This window comes from Staurois parvus, unplaced genomic scaffold, assembly GCF_062004578.1.
Source record: "Staurois parvus isolate SC_StPar_1 unplaced genomic scaffold, SC_StPar_1.0 ptg000780l, whole genome shotgun sequence".
Classification (NCBI taxonomy): Eukaryota; Metazoa; Chordata; class Amphibia; order Anura; family Ranidae; genus Staurois; species Staurois parvus.
In genome coordinates, this window is record NW_028318576.1 from 585705 (window position 1) to 604234 (window position 18530).

General features: G+C 39.8%; 1 protein-coding gene and 1 non-coding gene across 10 annotated transcripts in view; both read right to left on the reverse strand.

Moving 5' to 3' along the window:
* The window catches only part of UTRN (utrophin), a 943118-nt gene that overhangs the window by 366332 nt on the left and 558256 nt on the right, over window positions 1-18530 (reverse strand). The gene's annotated exons all lie outside the window — the stretch shown is intronic.
* On the reverse strand, window positions 2674-2863 carry LOC149444733 (U2 spliceosomal RNA). Its single transcript, XR_016306527.1, has one exon. It is a non-coding gene; the product is annotated as a U2 spliceosomal RNA (small nuclear RNA).

The following is an 18530-nucleotide window of genomic DNA, read 5'->3' on the forward strand; positions in this document are numbered from 1 at the left end:
CCTGAAGTTGACCTGTTGAAAGCAGAAAAAATGGGCATTGCAATTTGTTTTCTATGGGTAGACATGATTCATGCTCTTTTTTACGTCATGTGGGTGGCCGGGTGTGTGTGTCAAAGAAATTGCACTGGGATGCACTATGGGAAGAAGGCAAGTCGTCAGAAGCAATGGGAAGATTTAGGCAATGTTCTGCTGGGAAACTTGAGTCCTGCAATTCATCTGAATGTTACTTGACACGTATCACTTACCTAAACATTCTTGCTGACAAAGTATACTCCTTCATGTATATGGTATTTCCTAATGGCAGTGGCCTTTTTCAGCAGGATAACATGTCTTGCCACACTGCAAAAATGGTTCAGGAACAAAACGAGTCTGAGGTGTTCACTTGGCCTACAAATTATTTGGATCTCAATCCAAGTGAGCATTTGTGGGATGTGCTGGAAAAACAAGTCTGATCAATAGAGACCCCACCTTGCAAAAGGACTTAAAGGATCTACTCTCTGGCCTGGTGCCAGATACCAGAGCATACCTTAAGAAGTCTTGTGGGGTCCATGACCTGATGGGTCAGGGATGTTTTGGCAGCAAAAAGGGGACCTACTCAATATATAATGAGCGGTCACAAAATTATGGCTGATATATATATATATATATATATATATACATACATACACAAACGTTTAGATAAAACCAAAAGGACAAAAGAAAATAAAAGAAGAAGGACTAGCACAAGGGACACATCATACTAGCTGTAAGTTATGTCCCTTGTGCTGATTGTAATCTTTTTTTCATTTTAGCTAAACTGTAAAGTTAACTCTAGAAGGAAGATTAATATCTTAGTTACATTTTTACTGCTTTCTCCAAACCTTCTGTCACAGAGGGAACATTCACTGAAATTTTGATAGTTGCACAAACCACTAAGTGTACCCTCATGTGACAATGCTTGTGCTAGTCAGCCATGGAGCACTGTTGGATGAAAGGAAATTAAGCACAAAGCCATTTGATCACCATGACAGAAAAGTAGACTAACCCTTTGATACCCAAATTCCAATTGGAACCAAAGAAAACAACATCCACACTAACATACACAAACATAAATAAATGAGTTAAGACTTTGTTCAAAAATTAGACTATTGTCTTTGTTTAGTATGTTAATAAGGTTGCCTGAATATTGGTTTTGGGCTTTAGAGGAAAAAACCAGCATACCATGGAGAAGCAAATAAAAGGCATGGAAACTTCAGAATTGAATCTCAAAAGTCATTACCAAACAATATCAGGAAAAATCAGCTTCTGCACAAAGTGCTGCTTTAAAAAAGAGTAGGATATTATTATTAATTGGTTGGATGAAGGTCTGGGCTCAGAATGAAGTGACTAGGGATGACAAGTGACCACAATTTAACTCAAGGGGTGGGAATACCTTCATTAAAAGCTTAAACTATGTGAAACACTGCCCTCTGAAACAATTAACTAAGCTATGAAAACTGTGGGGTGTCTGTTATAATGCTTTTCTGCAACTTACTTTCTTCAAACTATTTATGTCAAATATGAAGTTTCTGGCTAAAACAATACATTTCTAGCTTTAAAAACGTGATACAACCACATATAGAAAACAGACAGACACACACACACACACATATATATATATATATATATATATATATATATATATATATTTTTGTTTGTGCACTTACTACATTGTTTGATAAAGGTTTCCACAACCTAACCACTCATAGGGCTCTTTCACAATATTGGTACTGGTACATTTTGGTCAATGCGCTGGCTTCCTTGCATTGCAAGTTAAAGCGGAGCTCCACCCAAAAGGGAAACGTTCCGCTTTAAGGACTACTCCCCCGCTCCCCATTATGGATTGGAAACTTTGGGGGGCGGGGGGGGAATGGGTACCCAAATTTGAAAGGTACCCGCTCCCACTTCCGGTCCGATCGCCTAGTGGAAGGTGTCTTCCCTCCCTGTAGTCTTTTGGGACACGTGACAGGTCCCAGAAGACTATAGGACCATTCGCGAAGCACAGCACTACTCGCACATGCGCAGTGGGTACCCGGCTGAGAAGCCGCACGCTATCACAGCCCACACTGAAGATGCTGGTCTCCTGGAATACAGGATGGCCGGTGAAACGGGTTGCAGGGGACACACCGCAGGACCGAGGGACAGGTAAGTGGCTGTTTTTTAAAAGTCAGCAGCTACAGTTTTTGTAGCTGCTGACTTTTATTTTTTGACAGCGTGAGTGGAACTCCCCTTTAACGAATCACCACAGTGCCAGCTCTATAATTTTAACAAGTAATTTTAATCTATCTTATGTTGAACTGTGGTTATTTTATTTTAGCCTGGAAGAAAATAGTTTTACAGATTGTCAAGTGTTGATGACAAAGGAGGACTAAGCTTGGGGGCATTTGGCCCCCTGTGCCAGGACTAGTAAGATTTTATAGGGGTAGTGGAGCCACTTTACCATTCACATACATGCTACACATTATATAGCTACTTGCTCCCCATTCAGACCTGTGATTATCAGGCAGAGGGAAGTCTTCCAGAATGGACTTCGCTTGGAGATCTGTTATGTGATTGAATGCCAAGAACCAAAGAGGAAGCTGATGCTTTATGATAGATGTGCAAATTTGTGTCACCTACTATGGCCATGCCTATGCTTGGTACACATTTTTAATGTATTGGGGCACTGGTCCTGGAGGAACTGCAATACCAGGTTGATGTGTGGAGTAGACAGAGCAAGCTCTTCTTCCATATCCCTTTCCTACAAAATCCATTTAATATTTAGTCCCAGATAGGAGAGGTATCGGCTATTAAACTGATAAGAGAGATACTACACTTGATCTTAGCCAAAAGTCAGAGAAGAGATGTGTGGCATACATTTTAATCCTACAGACCTTTGTCTCTACCACAAAATGACCACTTTGTTGTGTTTGCCCCCTAGGCCTAAGGCTTCCAGTCCTCCCTTGATTGATAATTTTCTATATTTACTATTGGAACTGAAATTTTTTCTCTGTGTGTTATATTGTAACTTTAAAAATATATTTTGTTAATACTGACTATTAGAACTTAACGATGATATATTTGTGTTATTCTGTAACTGTAAAACATATATGATTTTGAGTATATCAGGGATAAATTAATTAACCTTAAAGTATATCTAAACCCAAAAACAATAATGTGATATTGAACCCTACTAGTCCTTAGATGTGGTGACTGCCTTCATTTTTTTCAAGTTTTATTTTCATCTTGTGATCCTGCCAGTAACACACTTCCTACCCTAGGGTGACATCACTCGCTCACTGAACTGTATCTATGAGGGAGCAGTGCTGTCACTTTAAACTGCTGGCATCTGATTAAGATTACAGAACTGCTCATCTTTATAACATGGGGCACGACATGTTCTGTAACTCAGAGGGGTGAACTGGGCTGGGCTGATAACAATGCTTGGAATTTCAGGAGACACTGGGGTGAATTTACTAAAGACAAACAGACTGTGCACTTTGCAAGTGCCATTGCACTCATTTTCCCAAGAGCTGAGTAAATGTGGAAAAGCTCTTCTGATTTCCAACAACCAATCATGTGCAAGCAAAAATGTTTATTTTTCCTTGCACCTGACTAGGTATTCTTTACAAAGTGAAGGTATTTACTCATACCCAACTTTCATTTGAGGCATTGCTTCTGTTAGTGCTTACAAGTCAAAAATGCTATTTTAGAATTATCAATAGCAGGCTGTTTATAAACAGATTGTTTATATTGTGAAGGTAATAGACTTTTAGAAACAGACAAATCTGCTCAATTACAATACTCTTCCTCAAAAGAGAAAAACCTGATAAATAATTTTTAGTAATGCAATCCTAAGATCCGCAGGAGTCACTGCACACACATAGGAGGTTATTTACTAAAACGGGAGAGTGCAAAATCTGATGCAACTCTGCATAGAAAACAATTAGCTTCCAGGTTTTATTGCCAAAGCTTAATTGAACAAGCTGAAGTTAGAAGCTGATTGGCTATCATGCACAGCTGCACCAGATTCTGAGTGCTCCAGTTTTAGTAAATCTACCCAATAGATGTCATACCTCCCAAATGTCCCAGTTTTGTGGGGATTAGTCTATGTTTTTGAGTCCTGAACTTGTAAGTGCTTCTCAAAAATGGGTGAGGCTTGCACAGTTAAGGCATAAGGCTTAAAAAAGAAGTATGGGATTTTGTTTTTTTCAAATCATACCTACAGTGCTCAGCATATAGGAGTACACCCCTTTGGAAAAGTAAGACTTTAATCAATATCTCAATGACCAAAAGAGCAATTTCCAAAATTTAGACAAAACTGATTTTTATAGAACATTTGTTTAGCTCTTTACATGAAAGTAAGTAAATAATATAACTTAGGTTACAAAATCTTCAGTTTAACTCAAATTAGTTGATGCAAATATGAATACGGCCCACAACAAAAACGAATACATCTAGTATTTTGCATGGCCTCCATGATTTGTAAGGACAGTGCCAGTCTTCTAGGCATGGAACTAACAAGTTGGCGGCATATTGCAACTTCTGTCTTTTCCATTCTTCAAAAATTTTAGAGCCTGGATGCTGGATGGAGAGTGATGCTCAACTTGTCTCTTCAGAATTCCCCATAGGTGTTCGATGGGTTCAGATCAGGAAATACACTTGGCCACTGACTCACTTTCACCCTGTTCTTCTACAGAAATTAAAAAAATTGGCCTTAGATGTGTGTTTTGGATCATTATCATATTGGAAAAGTACAACCAAGAGCTCGAAATTATGGTATGTCATCTTCTCTTTCAATATAGAGCAGACCATCTGTGAATTCATGATGCCATCAGTTGCAAAAGCATTTATCTTGGTCTCATCACTCCAGAGTACAGGGTCCCAGTAGTCTTATTTTTCAGCATAAGCCCTGACAAATTCTATGTGGGCTTTTTTGTGCATGGGCTTTAGGAGAGGCTTCCTTAGTGGACGACACCCATGCATGCCATTCCTCTGCCTTGTATGTCGTATTGTGTCATAGGAAACAATCACTCCAGTTTGTCTTTCTACTTCTTTAGCTAACTGCACTGAACTTGCATGGCGATTTTCTTCTATCCTTCTAATCAGAAGACACTCCTGTTGAGGTGTTAACTTCCGTGGATGGCCTGGATGTCTCTATGAGATGGTTGCAGTTCCATCTTTGTTAAATTTTTGTATCACTTTTGCTACAGTATTCTGACTGATAATTAAAGTTTTGCTGATCATCTTGGAGCCTTCACCTTTCTTCTGTAAAGAAATTATTTTCTTTCTCAGGCCTTGTGACATTTCTCTTCCATGTGGTGCCATTGCTGACAGCATGAAATGGGAAGGGGTTTTCTTTGTTAAGTAACACCCTTTTATTAATCAACTGTCTGCTGGACACCTGTTTAACGATAAATTAGACTCACCTGTAATTGAATTCTTGTGAATTAGGATTTTGTTGTCTAACATTTTCACTTTTCTTTGAATTTGTAAGGAAAAACCCATTTTTGTGTGTAAGAAATCAGCAATCACATGACCACTGATTGCTGAGTTCTTACCACTGCTGTGAGCAGAGCTCTGAACCCCCCCCCCCCCGCGTGCTCACTGGAGTGCTGGGCTGTGGAGGGGGAAGGAGTGACTGGCTCAGGCTCTCAGCGAATCACTGAAAGGCTGAGCCAGGTGCAGCGCCGAGTCTGGTCGAGTTGGGATCTTTCCCTAGCCTGGACCGGCTGAGTGACATCAGCCGACAGCAGGCTTCAGCCCACTGTCAGCTGAAAACTGCACTTCTGTGATCCACAGCAGAAGTACAGCCAAAAGAGCTTTGGCTGTACTTCTTTAAAGTTGAAGCTCCTCTATTTTTTTCACACAGTTTTTTTTATTTAATGCCCCCCTACCAAGCAGAATATGTTTTCTTCACTACCACACCATTCCATTCAGCCAATGTGATTAAAGAAAGTCCTGCATAAGCTCCAAGTCACTGCAGCTGGAGCACACACATGGCTTGTCTCCTATGCCTTTACAGTGGGGCAAAAAAAGTATTTAGTCAGCCACCAATTGTGCAAGCTCTCCCACTTAAAAAGATGAGAGAGGCCTGAAATTGGCATCATAGGTAGACCTCCACTATGAGAGACAAAATGAGAAAAAAATTCCAGACAATCACATTGGCTGATTTGGAAAGAATTTATTGGCAAATTATGGTGGAAAATAAGTATTTAGCCACCTACAAACAAGCAAGATTTCTGGCTCTCACAGACCTGTACCTTCTTCTTTAAGAGGCTCCTCTTTCCTGCACTCATTACCTGTATCAATGGCACCTGTTTGAACTTGTTATCAGTATAAAAGACACCTGTCCACAACCTCAAACAGCCACACTCCAAACTCCACTATGGTGAAGACCAAAGAGCTGTCGAAGGACACCAGAAACAAAATTGTAGACCTGCACCAGGCTGGGAAGACTGAATCTGCAATAAGCAAGCAGCTTGGTGTGAACAAATCAACTGTAGGAGCAATAATTAGAAAATGGAAGACATACAAGACCACTGATAATCTCCCTCGATCTGGGGCTCCACGCAAGATCTCACCCCGTGGGGTCAAAATGATCACAAGAACGGTGAGCAAAAATCCCAGGACCACACGGGGGGACCTAGTGAATGACCTGCAGAGAGCTGGGACCAACGTAACAAAGGGTAACATCAGTAACACACTACGCCGCCAGGGACTCAGATCCTGCAGTGCCAGACGTGTCCCCCTGCTTAAGCCAGTACATGTCTGGGCCCGTCTGAAGTTTGCTAGAGAGCATTTGGATGATCCAGAAGACGATTGGGAGAATGTCATATGGTCAGATGAAACCAAAATAGAACTGTTTGGTAGAAACACAACTCGTCGTGTTTGGAGGAGAGAGAATGCTGAGTTGCATCCAAAGAACACCATGCCTACTGTGAAGCATGGGGGTGGCAACATCATGCTTTGGGGCTGTTTCTCCGCAAAGAGACCAGGACGACTGATCCATGTACAGGACAGAATGAATGGGGCCATGTATCGTGAGATTTGGAGTGCAAACCTCCTTCCATCAGCAAGGGCATTGAAGATGAAACGTGGCTGGGTCTTCCAACATGACAATGATCCCAAACATACCGCCCGGGCAACAAAGGAGTGGCTTCATAAGAAGCATTTCAAGGTCCCGGAGTGGCCTAGCCAGTCTCCAGATCTTAACCCCATAGAAAACCTTTGGAGGGAGTTGAAAGTCCATGTTGCCCAGCGACAGCCCCAAAACATCACTGCTCTAGAGGAGATCTGCATGGAGGAATGGGCCAACATACCAGCAACAGTGTGTGCCAACCTTGTGAAGACTTACAGGAAACGTTTGACCTCTGTCATTGCCAACAAAGGATATATAACAAAGTATTGAGATGAACTTTTCATATTGACCAAATACTTATTTTCCACCATAATTTGCAAATAAATTCTTTCCAAATCAGCCAATGTGATTGTCTGGATTTTTTTTTTCTCATTTTGTCTCTCATAGTTGAGGTCTACCTATGATGCCAATTACAGGCCTCTCTCATCTTTTTAAGTGGGAGAACTTGCACAATTGGTGGCTGACTAAATACTTTTTTGCCCCACTGTATTTGGTTGCACTTTGCCAATCATCACTGCTGTCAGATGATAGGAAGAGGAGTAAGTCACATGTTCCTATTTCCTGTTTTTTTTTGCACCCAAGTCCCCAAACACAGCAAAAGAGGAAAGGTGGCAAAGGAAAGGTGAATTTGTACTATGGGAGGAGGGCAATAAAATATTACTTGATACATTGTCCTGCAAAGACAACGCACAGGTTTGCTTTAGAAAAGTAATAATTACCTAATTTACGTTAGTTAATTTATGTACAATAATACAAAGGAGAAATACTTTAAATTATACTCACTAGGAATTCACAGCCCTAATCTTTCCATTTGCATATTCTGAAGCGTGACTGAACATTACAGTATATATAGAATTAAACATCTGTGAAAATAATGAGGTCTTCCAAATGCTCTATGAAGTGACTACGTATGATAAAGTTAAATTTAGTGATGGATTAAAAAAAAAAAAATACACACTTTGTTGCTAAGGCAGCAAAATCTCAGAAGAGAAAGAACTTTTACAGTACTCTATTATAATCCATGAAATTAAATTGCTGTTTTTATTATATATATTTATTTTGCACTTAAAAGAAAGATTCAAATGTACCGTAAAATTATTGTGGACCAAAATTTTAAAACCGAGTTGTTTTTATAAAGTAAAAAAAGATTTATGTGAATAAAAATGCTTTGACATTTCATTAGTACATTACTTTTGCTTTGGATCCTTGAATTACAGGGTTCACCAACATATCTGTACTTCAGGCATTCTTTACCACAACTTTAACTGTACCTAAAGCGTTAGTAATGGATAATACTACCTATTCTTAAAAATGTCCCCCCACTTCTCTCTATCCTACATACCCTGTATAAAAAAAGATCTGTGTACCTATTTTTAATCCACTCTGGACAGTTTACATGACCCTGCAACTCCAACTTCCCTGTGTAAGGAAGTAATCAGTGAGGGCTATGAATTTCCAGAGAGTGACATTGCCCGCAGTGCTCCATAGCCCAGCCATTGTCGCTCTCTGACACTGGAGAGCCAGAACAACAAGATCACATGACCAGAATGGACAGGATTAAAAATAGGTAAGTACACAGATCTTTTTTATACAGGTTATGCAGAATAGGTAGGAGAAGGGGGAGGGAACATTTTTAAGAATAGACAATCTTATCTTCCACTTTAAATGATTCCTTGCCATTATAGTTCTCAATAGTTTAGATTATTTTTAAAGAATTCTGTTTCCAGCATTTAAATTGTAGTTTCAAAGAATAAATATTACCACACTTCATATGCCTATTTTATATGCTTTAATGCATGAAGCTGTATTTGTAAACTCTAACCTGGAAAACTCATATGGAAAGGATGGAATCTAGTAAAGATGTATGAATGTGCCCTAAATAACCAAACAGAGGATTTAATGTTTCATGGGAACTTATATTTTAAGTAGCCATCAAAAGATTATATAGCTTACCTAAATATTCTTATCTTATCTTGCCTAACCATTACCGTATTTTTCGCTCCATAAGACGCACCTGACCATAAGACGCACCTAGGTTTTAGAGGTGAAAAACAAGAAAAAAAAATATTCTGAACCAATGGACTGCAGACACAGTACAGGGGATGACCAGAGACTGCGGACACAGTGCAGGAGATGACCAGAGACTGCAGACACAGTACAGGAGATGACCAGAGACTGCGGACATAGTACAGGAGATGACCAGAGACTGCGGACATAGTACAGGAGACGACCAGAGACTGCAGACAAAGTACAGGGGATGACCAAAGACTGCGGACATAGTGCAGGAGATGACCAGAGACTGCGGACACAGTGCAGGAGATGACCAGAGACTGCGAACAGTACAGGAGATGACCAGAGACTGTGGACACAGTACAGGAGATGACCAGAGACTGCGGACACAGTGCAGGAGATGACCAGAGACTGCGGACACAGTGCAGGGGATGACCAGAGACTGCGGACAGTGCAGGGGATGACCAGAGACTGCAGACAGTGCAGGGAATGACCAGAGACTGCAGACAGTACAGGGGATGACCAGAGACTGCGGACAGTACAGGGGATGACCAGAGACTGCGGACAGTACAGGGGATGACCAGAGACTGCGGACAGTGCAGGGGATGACCAGAGACTGCGGACAGTGCAGGGGATGACCAGAGACTGCGGACAGTACAGGGGATGACCAGAGACTGCGGACAGTGCAGGGGATGACCAGAGACTGCGGACAGTGCAGGGAATGACCAGAGACTGCAGACAGTGCAGGGAATGACCAGAGACTGCGGACACAGTACAGGGAATGACCAGAGACTGCGGACACAGTACAGGAGATGACCAGAGACTGCGGACACAGTACAGGGAATGACCAGAGACTGTGGACAGTGCAGGGGATGACCAGAGACTGCTGACCTTTGGGGAGGGAGGGGGAGCGGGTACCTGAATTTGACAGGTACCCGCTCCCACTTCCGTGGAGCTGCCTTCCCTCTTCTTCCCGGGCCGGCTTCTGTGACAGCCGGGTGCCCACTGCGCAGGTGCGAGAAGCGCTTCGCTTTGTGAATGGCCCGGAGCCTTCTGGGACCTTTCATGTGTCCCAGAAGACACCGGATCATTCACAAAGCCCAGCACATGCGCAGTGGGCACCCGGCTGTCACAGAAGCCAGCGCGGGAAGACTGTGCAGCGCTGGAGCGAGGAACAGGTAAGGCCCTGCAGGAGAGAACAGCTGAGCGGCCGGCCCGGTATTCTGACATGGTGGCCGCAAAAATACCGGACCGGCCGCTTTATATTCGCTCCATAAGACGCACTGACATTTTCCCCCCTTTTTGGGGGGGAAAAAAGTGCGTCTTATGGTGCGAAAAATACGGTACTTACATTTTTTTTTAGTAAGAGCAATGGGAGATTCTTTACCAAATGCAGTAATATCAAACTCAACAACTGTTACACTTTGGCATTAGTATAATTTACAGCATGCAAAAAAATGTTTGTTTTGTAGAAGTTAAATAATTTTCAACAGTTTTTTAGTGGTAACCACCAACTCAGAGATTGAAAACCAACCAACATAGGATGCAATTGTGCCCATACACAAGGACATAAATAGACTCTATCTTCCCCTGTACAATTTTAACATGGAACATTTTTCATTGTTGCCCACCTGATCCAAACGGCTTGGGCAGGACGTGCCCACATCCTTTACAGTGCTACTAAACCCACAACAGTAAAATCAGCCTGTATATGCAGTAAAGCATGCTTGTTATACTCACTGTGGAACCTAAGGGGTTAATCCTCTGCATTGTGTAAAAAGGCTGTTTGATCCAGTCTTCTCTGATCCTCCCCTTCTTTCACTGTCCCCAATCCATCTGCCATAGTACAGAGTAGCAATGGAAAATCTGCACATGCTCTATTTGGTGTGTATTGCTAGAGAGTTTTTTTTTTTGGGAGGGTGCATGTGAACGGCACAGGGCCAATCAGAGCTGTCTGGACAGAGGGTCATGCAGCCTCACAAGACAGTCATAAGAGAATGAAAACTCCTCCTACAAGCTGTTACCAGTGCTCAGCTGGACACTGATAGAAGTCATAAGACTGCTACATACTGCTGATGAGAAAATTTATTTAGCGGTGTATATTTACTAAAATAAATGCATTTGAATGTTCTGTGTTTAGTAATACCTTAAGGGTTTATGCACACTGGGCTTACAAAAACACCAGTTCCCTTGGAAGAAAAATAACATTCATATAGAGCATTTTTATATACATTTAGGCATGTTTAGAAGCTTTTGGGACAGTTTAGGAGCATTCAGCATTTTTTTCTGCCAGAAAACTTGTCTCAAAAAGCAAACCAGAATAGTTTTTACCTGTCTCTTAAACGAGAACTTAAAATATGCCTGTAAGCATCCTAATGTCCATGAACACATAGGATAACATCAAACTGCTTTTAGAAGCAAAACACAAAACTTCTGTAGAAGCAGCATTTTTTTTAAGCCCAATGTGCATAGACCTTATATATGGCCTCAGATCTGTAAAGCCAAGGACTAGGTGAATGATTATGTCAAGTTATGCATCTGTTTGCTCCTGGTCAGGTTTGCCTTTAATGAACTTCTGTAGAAGCAGCATTTTTTTAAGCACAATGTGCATGGACCTTATATATGGCCTCAGGTCTGTAAAGCCAAGGACTAGGTGAATGATTATGTCAAGTTTTGCATCTGTTTGCTCCTGGTCAGGTTTACCTTTAATGAGAAGCTGCACTACTTGAGGAGTTTTTGTCCATGTTAAAGTGCCACATTTAGAGTGCTTACAGACAGCTGTGACTTGTCGCAGAGAGAAGCAGTCTTACAGGCTGGAAAACCTTGTCTAATCTTTATTATTTTCCCCCTAACAGGCTGGTGGGAAAAACTTCCCCTCTGCAGTGCACTTCCTTTGCATAGAACAAACACAAAAAGCTGCATGGTGATGATTTGAAACCTAGAGATCAGTATAAATACCTGAGGGCTTGACTTCTACAGTTCATAGAGGCCTTAAAGCAACCAGATTGTACCCAAACATCCGCCAGTCATCTCTACAACTAGATCTCTGGATGGTCACACAGTCAACTGTGCAGGTCCAATCTGACCACCCTCTAACATGAACCTTTGGCTTGGCCAGGTGTTTGTGCTAAAGATGGGTGAGGTGGTTAACAGTAGGGAAGCAGAGCAAGTAGTCTAACCTGGATCAAGTGAGAAGGGAATACGCAATGGAACATATTTTCTAACCTGGAAGTAGTTAGGCAGTAGGCACTTACTTGCCACTCTAGATACCCTAGGTTTTTATTACTTTTATTATATTAATCTTCAGTGTCCTACAAAAGCTGCAGTTTAGGAACAAAATATCAAGCATTCAGCAAGTGAAGATCTGCAAAATGTGAGAAGCAATGTTTTTTTTTATTAAAGTCCTTTTGCAAAAACACATGCAATAGGTTATTTTTCCCATCAACATAGCCTATATTTGGCTTTAGAAATCATTAACAGAATTATACTATTAGCAGTTTTACTGAAACGCAGCTTTAGGTGCAGAGCATAATTCTACAGCAAAAACATATCATCTGAGAACACATTCTTAAATACGTAATAATAGCATTTAGTGAATAATAAACGCATGGACAAGGCTTAAAAGTCTTTACATTTTATATCAGAAACTTTGTCACTTCAATTCTTTAAACATCTACAATCCAGATCACTGTGAGAGGTTTACATGCCATTTCAGTCTTTGCAGATGACACCAAGCTGTGCAGTGAATAATGTCCCTACAGGATGTCTTCAACTTACAAGCCGACCTTAATGCACTGTTTACTTGGGCAACTATGTGGCAAATGAGATTTAATGTTGATAAATGTAAGGTTATGCACTTGGGGGTTAAGAATATGCATGCATCATACATACTGGGGGGGGGGGTACAACTGGGGGAATCAATGGTGGAGAAGGATCTGGGAGTTCTGGTAGATTACAAGCTTAATAATGGCATGCAATGCCAAGCTGCAGTTTCTAAAGCGAGCAAAATCCTCTCTTGTATGAAAAGAGGTATAGACTCCAGAGAGAGAGATATCATATTACCCCTGTACAAATCATTAGTAACACCTCATCTGGAATATGCAGTTCAGTTTTGGGCACCAATTCACAAAAAGAACATTGGGGAACTTGAGAAAGTGCAGAGAAGGGCAACTAAACTGATAAGAGGCATGGAGGAGCTCAGCTATGAGGAAAAATTACAGGAACTGAATTTATTCTCTCTTGAGGAGATTAAGGGGGGATATGATCAACATGTATAAATACATCAGTGGTTTATATAGTGAACTTGGTGTAGAGCTATTCACCCTGAGGTCATCACAGAGGACAAAGAGGCACTCTTTACATCTGGAGGAAAAGAAATGTAATCTCCAAACACGGAAAAGTTCTTCACAGTGAGAGCTGTGAAAATGTGGAATAAACTCCCTCAAGAGTTGGTTCTGGCCAGCTCAGTGGATTGCTTTAAAAAAGGCCTGGATTATTTCTTAGATACACAGAATATAACTGGATACTAACATTTATAGGTAAAGTTGATCCAGGGAATATCCGATCGCATCTCGGGGGATCAGGAAGGAATTTTTTTCCCGTCAGGAACAAATTGGATCATGCTTTGCTGAGTTTTTTTTGCCTTCATCTGGATCAACTGTGGGTATAGGATTATAACTTTTTTTTTTTAATGGTTGAACTGGATGGACTTTTGTCTTTTTTCAGCTAGACTAACTATTTAACTATGTAACATGCGCAAAAATTAAACTATATGACAATTTTAATCCTCAACAAAACTGTTTCAAACAGTAAAACGTTAAATGCTTTTCCTTAAGGTTATAAAGTAAAGGTCACATGGTAAAAGTCTGAAGGGTACTGCAGCAACAGCAACAGGCATGATCTAAACGCATCTAAAGGAATACTGGCTTCTACATTTTTTGTATTCTGACTAATTTGAATGTGATTTTCTAAAAGTTCTTAAATACCTAAATAATGAGAGCTTGATACCTGTAGCTCAGTCAGGCTTACACCACAGATACATATTGTTGTACATACTAGAGTACACCATCATTTAGAACATTGTGTTGCCTAACAGCTATGGTGAGCTGACATGCAGGTACAAGGTGTAGCAGTGGCCATTTAGGAAACGTGAAGTGTACGTAAACCCTAACAATGAAATTCTCTTGTTTGCTACCTTTTGGTCTGTTAAAGTGATACTAAAGGATTATATATTTTTTTTAATTACAAACATGTTATACTTATCTGCTCTGAAAGGGTGAAAGGGTTTTGCACAGAGTAGCCCTGATCCTCTTCTCGAGTCCCCTGCCAGCGCTCTGGGCTCCTCCCCCATTCTGAGTGCCCCCATAGCAAGCCACAAGCAGGACACAGAGAAAGGGGCTCATCCATGCCCCCACTCCCTCCTCACTCGCTGCTGTCTCTGAGCGAATGAGCAAGCAGAGAGCTGGGACAGCAGCCGCTCTCATGCACATTGCTGGAACGGGCTTGGGAAAGTATTGGGGGGGGGGGGGGGCTGCAGGTGGAGCTGCATACTGATGGTTTTTTAACCTTCATGCATAGAATGCAGTTGAAGAACCCGGATATTGAGTCTGGGCACCCACAACAATAATACCATAGTTGGGTACCTCTATTGCATCATGTTGTGGGTATCACATCACATGGAACAAATTGAGTATCTGAATTTTTTATTATGAATTCATTGTTTTTCTGATTATGTTAAAAAATTATATTGTTTTATTACTACAAATGGTGTTGTGTACCTGCCTACAAAGTCCATAATTCACAACCAAAATGATTGCTAAAACTGCAAAAAAGGCTGCACTCAGCTAATTAAATATTTACTTTACAAAGTAATTTTTCACTTTGCTCTGTGATCAGTACCCTTTGCTAGTAAGAAAAATCCAATGTTGCCACATTTTAACAAAGTTGAAAAAGGTCCACAGAACTTTTTTTGTAGATTGTACAATTAACAATGTTTGTGCTGAAATATTTTCAACCACTCTTCATATAGCTTTAAGCCATTTAAAAAATGGTGCAATGCTAAGAATACATAACTATAGCATTTCAATAAAAGATTAAATAAACAGTTCCATCCACAGGTAAGTAATGTAATTCAGCTAGAAAGGATGTAATAGAGTCCACCTGTAAAGCATGTAATAGAGTCCACCTGTATACCCTTGACCTGACAATCTGGACTTTTCAGTATACACAAAAAATGTGTTGGTGGTTATGTGGGGTCTCTGACTGCCCTGCCACCCTAGGCTATGTTCGAAATCCCACGGCGAAGCACAACTTTAAGTCAGCTGACTTTAAAAAAAAACAATCCCCTTGTGTGGCTCAAGTCATCAGTCTACAGTATATACAGTATTTCATATAAAAACAAAAGTGTATAAAAGGAAATATAAAAAATGTCAGTCGCCTCAAAAAAGGTAAACACTGCAATAATAACTTAAATAACTTCTCATTAGAAATAAACTATACTTTAACAAAAAAAAAGAAAATAGTGTAAATATAGAAATGCTATTAGTCTTTTTACACCAACACTTCCATTTTGCAAACACAATTGTAGTGACGTAAAAAATATAACAAAATATTATCAAAATGAGAAGAAGTCTCTTTATTTTTAATGCAAATGCCATCTGTTTAATTTATGAAGTAGAGCCACAAGGAACTCTGTTCTGCCAAAAGTCTTTCAATGGAGCTGTAATCTGACAAAAAACAGCCTCAGATTAAGAAATGACAAGAAACCCTGGAAAGGCTTTAGGTAAAGAGGAAATGAATCAACGGTGATATGAATGTGTGCTAAATAAATAGTGAGTACATTTCACACATACCAGATCATATGACTCTAGATATTGGCAAGATGCCAGAATTTGAGTCAATAGAGCTTATCTTTCAATAAAGCAAATAAATAATAAAGAGAACACAATTCTTTTGTTTTGCTATTTTTTATACCAGAAAATTAGCTAAAGGCTCAGCGGAGGCAGTATGGAAACAACTTTGATTCCCTAATGAAAATAAACATTTAGTATTGAATAATTATACTTAATAACTAAATATGTATCCAACCATTAAAAACATAATTTTTCTCCACAAAGGAAACAGTACATAATATAGCGATCATCTGAAATCTACAGTGGCTCTAATGTGGATTCTTAACTCATGGAACAGCTGTGCGGTCTTCTGTACAAAGCTCACTGCTGTAAAGTTATAGTTTTGCTAATAAAATCAAACGTTAGTATCACATCTGTGGGCTACATTAGGGCAAATCTTGGTTAGCAGCATGGAATTGATATACTATAATTTGGTCAAAGGAATAGTTGTAAAAAAGAAAAAAAGAAATAAAACGTTTTATAACACAGTAAACAAAATGGAATTTTACTTTACTATTCAGATGTCTGCATGTAAACAAGGGTCAAAAATAAAATATTCGTTCTTCACAAATGAATAAAGTCTTCTGACTCTTTACATATTCAATCCACCATATGGTCTTTCCAACAATCCCCTTTTATTATTCAGCTATGAGGACTGCTGTCTCAAAGTAAGAGGGCCGTCAAAGGCCAATGACCCCAGTTGGATTGACATTTGTCTTTTCGTTGCTTAGAGATGCATCCTAAAAAGTGGGGTGTTCCTCAAGTTCCTACCATTTCTGACATCAATATATCAGTTCAATATATATTTGGTAATGAAAGACTTCATGCTGAACTCAATCCTGATATGAAGTCTTCCAAATGTTTTTGCAAATGGGAAAGGTATATTGAAACTACTTACAATGAGGAGGTGGAACAACTTTTTTGTAGGTTTCACTTCACTAAATGGTTTCTCAGAAAACAACTTTAACAGCATGCAGACAATTAGTCTCTTTCTATCCCCTTCTAGGCCCACCTCAATATGTCCCAATTCATTTCCACTACTCAGTATAATACTACCAACACAGGCTTTTCCCAAGGCAATCGAAAGGCACCAGTTAGGCTTGTTTGTACTTAATATTTTAGCCCTCTACTCCTCCAGGAAACTATTGCTTTTGTTTTGTATTATTTGATCCCATCTGGGCCTCTATGGTCTCTTAATCTTCTCTATTCATATTTGTTGTCTTAAGAGTCATATTGCTCAATGTACAGAACCCTGGACTCTTTATATTTGGTACTGTAGTACTCCAATCTCTGAGTATAATGTAATACATTTTTTTGTTTTTTTTAAATATATATATATATCATAATAAAAAAGGATTTAAAAAACAATTTCCTGTCTCGATCCAAAATTATTGTAATATATTTAGCTTCTTACAGATGTATCTTGACCAGACACTGTAATGAAATGCTTGGTCGGGGCACCTGTTGCTCCCTTTGAACAATTATAAACATCCTCTGTTTTGTGTGCATGCATGCTCCAGCTATACTCACAATGCCTGTGATCACACTGTCAGACAGAGCAGATCACAGCCGAAATCTAGAGCCAGTCAAAGTGGTGTACATCACATACTCTTGACAATGCGTTTATTATCTCAACAGTCACCAACTGTTTTAGTGAAATTCTTAAAAAAAGTAGGCTTGGGCAAATCCCATAATCTGTGTGCAGATAAGCATATGTAATCACAGTTTTTTTTCTTTCTTTTTTTAATCATGCTTTTTCTTTAGGTTTGTGCTTGTGAAACAGTAGTTAAAGTAGAACTACACTGCATCTGAGCACCACAAAGCAAAAGCCTTTTTTCATTTTAATATTCAAAGCAAACTACTCTACCCATCCATGTCTCCATGCTTTATCTTGCTGAGAAATCCCTTTGAAAACCACCCCCTATCAGTTCTGGCAGTGGCATTCTTACGTAATGGCTGATTTACTTCCTGGAATCCATCTGCCCTTAGCTTAGTCATACAGGCAGGAATTTGTGCCCCTTGGATGTATGACATCATTTGCCTAGGCATGGAAACCAGGAAGTAACTAAAGAAATGTAAAAAAAAAAAGGTTTAAAACAAGTAAATATTATATAATTTCCTATCTATTTACTAATGCTAGCAGCATAAGGATTCAAAATAGTCATTGTTGACTGCGAGAGTAAAGTTCCACTTTGAGTATTTTAAAGATTTAAGGACCGTGGAATATGTGTACAGTGTATACTGTGAGTAGTCTCTTTTTCAAGATATAAAATGGTAACTGGGTAATGAATGATTTTACTCACCTTTCTAGTTATGCCTACTATGCTGGTGAAAAAAAAAACAAAAGGCACTGTTAAAGCCTTGTTTTTGTTAGCAAATTCTAATGCTGAGCTATATATTTATAATGTATGCAGAATCTTCTTTTATTTATCTGGTCCTTTCTGCCATATTTCCCCAGCACCTGGCCTACTTTCTGAATTAAGGGTGGCTCC